Raw genomic sequence first — 8,026 nt, 5'->3', positions numbered from 1 at the left:
AAAATTTGACCCGACCCGTATAAGTGTGACCCGACCCGACCCATTTAATAAATGGGTCAATACGATCCAACCCGTTTATTAAACGGGTGACCCGACCCGACCCATATAACCCAAATGGTAGAGAATACTAAACATTTAGTATGGTTGTAGTAGAAACTTGCATATTCTATTGTACTCTTTTTAAGTGACTTATGCACACAGAAACCATGTTACTATTTCTGATATGTTTATAAAGATTCACTGCAAATTTTTGACCTATGCACATTTGGAGATAAACAAAATAATAAACAAATCATCATAAAAAAATGAAACATAAACAAAACCAGGCATAGATATTGTACTCTTTTAAGTGAAATTCTTTCAAAATAATGAATGGCTACAATGTCATTCTACATACATACGCATCAAAAAAAAATGGAGCAAGATTACTCCCATTAGAATGTTATACAGGTTCACAAACAGATTCATTTCAAGCTCTCTGCAACAAATCCAATTTCACAAACAGGTTCATTTCAAGCTCTCTGCATATTCTATTGCTTTCTTCTTGACGTGTTTAATTCTTTCTTCATCACGCTGTGACTTTTCATAGCCGAGATACTTCATGAATGTGAACTGCAAATTATTCGAAAATAATTAAATTATTCGAAAATAATTTGATAAAGAGGGAAACGGCACAAGAAAGTAAAATTGAATGCTGAGAATATCAGAACTTGGTGTAATTTCAGTATTCCTAGAATATGGAGAATATCAGAACTTGGTGTAATTTCAGTATTCCTAGAATATGCTACCAAAAAGGTAAACTATTGATTACATACCTCAAATTAGAGATGAATGAAAGGTAAACTATTGATTACATACCTCAAATTAGAGATGAATGACCAGAATAATACCTCAATGAAATAGCCAGGACCTGCACGTTACAAAAATTTTAGCGGTACGTGAAGCTGAAGGAACTTTAAAAACAATGAAAAAGAAAACAGAAATGCGCTTCTGAGAGGTAAAGTTGTCAAATGTGTAGTCTGTGTTCATTCAGTGTCTAATGTCTCTGCTCATATTTAATCTGACCTCAATTCATCAAACATTTAATACCTCTACCGAAACTTAAAATGCACATGTCCACTAGGGTTCAATCTCAATGTCTCTGCTCATAAACATAGATAAACATTGAGTATAAAGAGGAATATATCAAAGTGATTCAGCAAGAGAATTCGAAAGCCAAAGCTCTGAGTGGAACATTGTAATGGGACTCTGCTACTTAGTTCCAGCATCATTAGGGGTGTCCAAACACTTTGTTATTACCTATTGCTACCCTAAACAACATTCAGTATCTCAACAAAAGAAGAAATGGACAGAGGGAAATTTAATATACAGTCATAAGAATATATATTAGCTGAATGATTGTCACCTAGTTTATATGAACCATTCTGGATGTCATTTGACATGATCAAGTAATTTAATATACAACTAAGTTTCATGAAAAGTACAAGTTTTACAACATAATTAGCAGTTTAGCACTCATTTCATTAACAAAAACCAGTTATTATTATTATTATGAGGAACAGGTAATGGTTAGGGAAATAACATTATCTCAAAGTGAAACCAACATATAGGCTGATTTGAGGTTCATAGATAAAGGCTGAGTGATGGTTATCCGCATGAAGAAGGCAACAGTTGAGAAAGTTGAAGTAAGCTTAATGATTACAAACCGAGTACAGGATACAGTAGCAATGTTGAGTGTTCCAAGAACTTTGGCGAAAAAGCAAGTGTTCTAGACTACTAAAAATTTTAGAACAATGCAGAAGAAAAGAATACAACTTACTACAACCAACTGCAATATGGCACGTAGTATACAGTTCAATTAACAGTTGCCTGTGAACATACCCAGAATTCAAGTAGCAACAAAGGCATTGATTATTTATTGGTATATCAGCCTATGTATCAACTAAGAGGAAACTTTGAGCTACAAAATATCAGTTAAAATATAGTAGACTAATTAAACTTACAGAAAAAGAAAGCTGAGCATGAATCTCTATTGTAAAATGAGAGAAGTGTGAACTTCTTGGATGAGACATCAATTTGGTAACTAAACTGTTATATTTAGTGAAACAAGTTCTTACCTTCAGCTACCGCATCACAGTATGAGAGATTCATACTTGTGTTGGCATACATTTAGTGAAACAGGTGGTACATTTAGTTGCCAAATAAACATTGACAACTTCAAATAGAATGGCTCCCATATAACCCCAAATGCTATTCAATCATATAGACTATGCAACATTTATATGCGGCTTTTTTAATTTATAAATAAACAAAAAATTTGGAAACTTCTTTAATAACAATGAGAAGGGTTTTTGCTCACTTTTCAGTCAAACTCTTGGATGATAACAAATTCAACAAAAAAAAGTTTAAAATTATTCATCAAGATTTCAATCGTACGTACCAGATCAAAGAATGTCACACAATTTGAGGGAAAATTTGGAAATCCAATATTAACAACAGGTCGTACGTACCAGATCAAAGAATGTCACACAATTTGAGGGAAAATTTGGAAATCCAATATTAACAACAGGTATAAAGCTTACAACAACAAAATAAACCCTAATAATCGTAACAAAATCAAAAAGGAAAAAAGTAAAAAAAAAATTACTCCTCAAGATTTCACCCGTGATCACCAAATCAAAGGATCAGATACAAACTGATAACGAACAGGCAGAAATTTCTTTTGATGTGGAGAATGAGGAGAGTCTAAAACCCTAGAAATTACCACTTTCTCAAAAAAAAAGGCAAAACTTGCAAAATTGGAAAAAGTGAGGGGGCTTGACCTGAGCGATGTTGACGATGAAATTTCGGAACCTGGGATGCCGACCCGCTTCCTTCTTCAACCTCGACGCGATGGGTTTGCAGGCCGTCTTCAGTGCGAGCGTAGCTTCGAGGATCGCTGCCGCTCGTCGCCCCTCGCCGCTCGAGAGGAGAGAGAGAAATCTAGGGCTTCGTTTGAGAGAGACGAAGGGTTAGTCGGGTCTGTAGAGGTTCACTTGGGTAAATTCGGGTTAGACGAGTCAGTAGACGGGTCAGTAGATCAACCCATCTAATAAACGGGTAAATTCGGGTTCACCCATTTATGACCCAACCCATATAACTTGACCCATACCCAATATAAATGGGTCGGGTCGGGTTGGGTTGATGGGTTGGGTCATAAATTGCCACCCCTAGGTCAGACCCAGTTCAGTGCCCGTTTTGCTGTATTTTCACCTGTTTTCGCCCGTTTTTCGAATGTTCGGAGTCTAACCTCATCTCCCGGATAATTTCGCGGCATTTTCGCTCATATTTGGAATGTTCAGAGTTCAATTTCATCTCCTGGATAATTTGGCGACATTTTCACTCAGATTTGGAATTTTCGGAGTTCAATTCCGTCTCCCAAATAATTTCACGATATTTTCGCTTATTTTCAGAATATTCAGGATCCAATTTTATATTTGGGTGATTTCGTGATTTTTCGCCTATTTTCGGAATGATCGAGACCTAATTTTATATTTTTGGGTGAGTTTGCGATATTTTCGCCTATTTTTGGAATATTCGGGACCCAATTTTATATTTTGGGTGATTTCGCGATATTTTCGCCTATTATCGGAATATTTGAAATCCAAACTCCAACGGGTACATGAGTCTAAATTGTTTCCCATCTTGACAGGAAGTTCCTGGAGAATAGAAATCCAAACTCCAACGGGTACATGAGTCTAAATTGTTTCCCATCTTGACAGGAAGTTCCTGGAGAATATTACATATAATAATTCTTAAGGATAACAGGAAGTTCCTGGAGAATATTACATATAATAATTCTTAAGGATAACCTGGCAACCTCCGACGGGTACACGAGGCTAAACTAATTCTTGAAACTCCCAGGAGTACAAGAGTATAAACTGGTTCTCCTCAAGATAATGCGAAACCCTAAGTCAACGCCGCTCAACGCGTTGCGATTGATCCAAAAGTCAACTCAATAACACATCAACAAAAATCTATTCACCAAATTCGGTTCAAGGCTTCAATAATGGTCAGACGATAAACGCAGTACCGGGAAAATCTTAGCTATTCGACAAAATACGGAATATGCTGAAATATGGATAAGTCAAGAATCGAAACCATTTGTAAATCCTTTAACACCGACTGAAGGTGGGGATCCATCATATCCAAAGCATTTCAGACTCCTCTATAAAAGAATAAGGCTGAAACACTTTGGAGGGAGTATCTGTAGCCGTCTAAAATTGCCTATGAGAGCCCGCACGAAACTCGAAGCAATGAATGGGCGAGTCAAGAAAATTCGCCAATCAGTCAGCACACGTCAAATCATCTCGTGCGCGTCGGTCAGCAGGTGCACGTCAACCAGCTCGTGCGCGTCGGTTAACACGCACACGCCAATCAAGTCCGCGTGTATCGATCAACACGCGTATATTAACTAACGCGTGTTCGACGGTCGGTCTCGCGGCGAAGCATACAAGTCAACAAATCGACCAAACACGCGAAAAGAACAAGTCTCGGAAGAAAGGGAACATAAAAGAATGAGTCGGCAAAACTGCGCGAGTGCAGGACGGAATAAACCGACCCGCGCAAGTGCGGGACAGATCAATCCGACCTGTACAAGTGCAGGTCGGATCAATCCGACCTGCGCAAGCGCAGGTCGGACTGATCCGACCCACGCAAGCGCAGTACGGAACCCGAAACGCGTTTTGACGGGTTTGATGCTGTTTTTGCAGGATTTATCTGTTCCAGGGGTTTCTAACTGACTTGATATCATCCCCAAACGTGGTTAGGCTGTTGTTAACTGAAGATAGAGCCAAATTACTTGTTCTCATCCAAATAACCGATTTCGAAGCCCTATAAATACAAGCCTAGGGCCTCCTTTTAGCGAGGACGATTGATTATCAAGACGAGGAGGTGCTGCCGGATTGTGGAGTCAAAGGAGCACGAATTTCAGCGAGGGTTGACAGATCTTGGCGAGTTCTTCGGCATAAAGAAGGAGAGTTCGAGAGATCCGACGCCCGTTCCCGTCCGTCCCTTGAGATTAGGCTTGGTCTTAATCTCGAGAAGAGCCCTGATTTCGCTTGGTCGATCTTAGCTCTTCAAATCAAATACTTCCTCGGTGAAGACGAAGCTCTGCCAAATTTTTTATCAACCGGATCCAGATCAAAGGCGGTCCACGGATAAACCCCGGCACAGGCAAAGATCCCACGCAAGCAGAAGACCGATAAACGATCTCCCTGCGTTTGTTTGATAAAGTTGTAAACTTGTTTTATTTTCATTGTGTAAGGAGATCTTATAAAAAGATCAACTTTTTTATTTTATTCGAGTTCATTGTAATGACTAAAGTTGTAATAGATTCGATCGCAATGAATACAACAATTTTCGACGCAAATAATGCACATCTAATATAGTTGAACTAAGGTACTCCTAATAATTTCCTCTATGAGGAAAAGTGGCTTAGCTTGATTTTATCTCCTGGATAACTGGACCTGAGTAGGTGAGATGTCCAACTTATGCAACCAAAGCACCAAGAATCATTTAGAGGACATGCAACTAATGTGTTGATGTGGAGAAAGGGGCCCACCCTCTCTAGCTCTTGCATGCGTGCATGTCTGTTTGCCCTACTGTACGCAGCTGCATGCCATGGGGAAGGAATGGTAGCCAATTATTTGGTGAGAGGAGAGGACGATTTTTTTTGGATTCTATTAGCTGTCACTGGAGATCACACGCAAAATTATTTGTATTTTCAAGTGTTGTACGCTTATGTGAGAAATTTTGGTAGTCCTCTGGGTCTGTTGGAAGACCACCTAATGATTAGGGGGGTCAATGAAAAGACACCTAATTTGCTAATTAAGAATTAATCAGGGCGCCATCTTAATCACAATCAGTTATACTCTCAAAGTATGAAACGTATCACATAGAGATAGAGGTGACTTCAAGATAAATGTCCCAGACATGGTAAGTTGGAGTTTTGGATTAAAACCAAAATATCAAGGTTTTGAAAAATTATACACCGAATGATATTCACTTGACAGTTGGTGGAAGAATATGTTAGATATTTTGTTAAGAAAAGACAATTTTGCCTTCACGAATAGTAATAAAGTTTTATAATTAAAACATGTTTTAATTAGCAATTAAAAATATGTGTAACGGATATATAATTATGGGGAACGTTACAAAATTTATGATGAACGTTACAGAATTAATTACGGGTTTTGTAACGTCTTTTCCAACCCTATATATATATATATCCATATGTTGAGCTCAAAATATAAGGAAAAATATACAACAAGTTTCTCTTGTTTTTCTTCTCTCCCATACATATTATTTTCATCTACATCTTAGTTTTATTTTATGGGCAACTTCCTTCATCTGAGCTGAAGCTCTGCACTCTCGCCCGAGTGTAGAGGCCGGCCGTTTCGGGGGGTTTTTACCTCTAGGGGGAGGGAACCATCTGCGCCAGGGCGATAGGCGGGTTCTCAATCTTCTAGGGCAGTGAATACACGATTGCTCCCGTTCAGGCCAGTTTTAATTGTTTAATTTTTCGGATTTATCTACATGCTATAATCTTAATTATTTGATAAAATTTCCAACAATCTAGAAGATTGAGAAGTTTATAGCTTTGATTTAAATCTGAAATTATTTTAAAGTTACTGTTCATTCGAGATTGTTACTGTTCATCCGAATTAAAAAAAACAGAAAGAAAATTGATTATCTTTTTGTTAAAAAAAAAAGTTTTGTTACTGTTAAAAAAAACAGAGGAATTTTATAGTTGTTGTTAACACAAAGAAAATGTAATTGCTTTAATTATATATTTGCTTATCTATTAATTAACTTTTTGTTAAAATAAAAAAAATAGTTTATTAATCAATGATGTTACTGTTTAATTTTAAAAATGATGTTACTGTTCATTTATTTTGAAAACGGTACTGTTCATTTGATTAAAAAGTTACTGTTCATGTAAACAGTTTTGGTTATTTTAAAAAAATAATAATTAAAAAATTGTAGCTAAATATTTCTGTTAATTTAATTTAACAGTTAATTACATTTGTCTTATAGTTGGTTTATAATCAATAATTATTGTAAGTTACGAATATCAAACAACCTTTATTGGTTTCTAAAAGCCTAGTTTATATTTGTTAGAATCATCTAAAACCTACCCTTATTCCCTTGTGCTAGTGAATATGCTCGCATTTGAAACATGCTATAAATTTGTAGCAATGCACATTTTTATTCTTAAAAATTTTATATGCATGGTTTTGACAAGAATAAAGAGAACAAACTCTGGATGCATAGATGCTTTGAAATATCTGGATTTGTTCATGGTTTAATACTATTATTTCTTTAAGCTATCAATAATATGGTGCATTCTATTAATAATTCCATACTTTAGTGTATTTATGCATCTAATAAGCTTAGTACAGAAGGTGGTAAAAGTGAATGCAAATTTGTTCAGCAACTTCTGTGGCAGTTGTCTGCAGCAGATATGTTTTTACTCTCAAGACATGAAAATCATGAGGTTCGAACATCAATAAGTAAACCCCTCATCGGCCTTATCTAACATATGTTTGCAGTATAATTGCTAGGCATTTTAAATGGTTACATGAAATAATTTAAAGTTTCTATATACTGTTAAGGAACAAAACTCATTGAGTGAACCGATTCAAGTTTTCTTGGATTAGTTGGTGTCTAAGGCAAGGTTTAAGGGTTGCGTAACGCGCTCTGCAAGGAACGAGGTACTTAATTGATCTTTGATCAACCTCTATTACTATCCTTACCTGGCTAACTACCCGGGTAAAACTTTAATCTTTTTACTTTAGGAGTTTTTGGAATAAGAGGACCGGAATTATGAGAATAATTCATATGTATTTATTTCTTCTTGCATCATATATTGCCTAATGATAAATGATCAATATATGAGCGAACAAATCAAAGAGGTGCATTTGATAAATGATCAATATATGAGCGAACAAATCAAAGAGGTGCATTTTTTAAAATTCTATTTTAT

The 8,026-nt window shown here is 36.4% G+C and overlaps 1 long non-coding RNA gene across 1 annotated transcript; it reads right to left on the bottom strand.

The window, feature by feature from the left end:
* LOC109849755 lies at positions 336–2,918 on the bottom strand. The gene is made up of 3 exons (XR_002249230.1): positions 2,823–2,918; positions 859–910; positions 336–612 (listed from the first exon to the last, which is right to left on the bottom strand). It is a non-coding gene; the product is annotated as an uncharacterized LOC109849755 (long non-coding RNA).

This window comes from Asparagus officinalis, chromosome 7 (genome assembly GCF_001876935.1).
Source record: "Asparagus officinalis chromosome 7, Aspof.V1, whole genome shotgun sequence".
In the NCBI taxonomy this organism is placed as follows: Eukaryota; Viridiplantae; Streptophyta; class Magnoliopsida; order Asparagales; family Asparagaceae; genus Asparagus; species Asparagus officinalis.
This window is presented reverse-complemented; position numbering and strand designations above follow the sequence as displayed.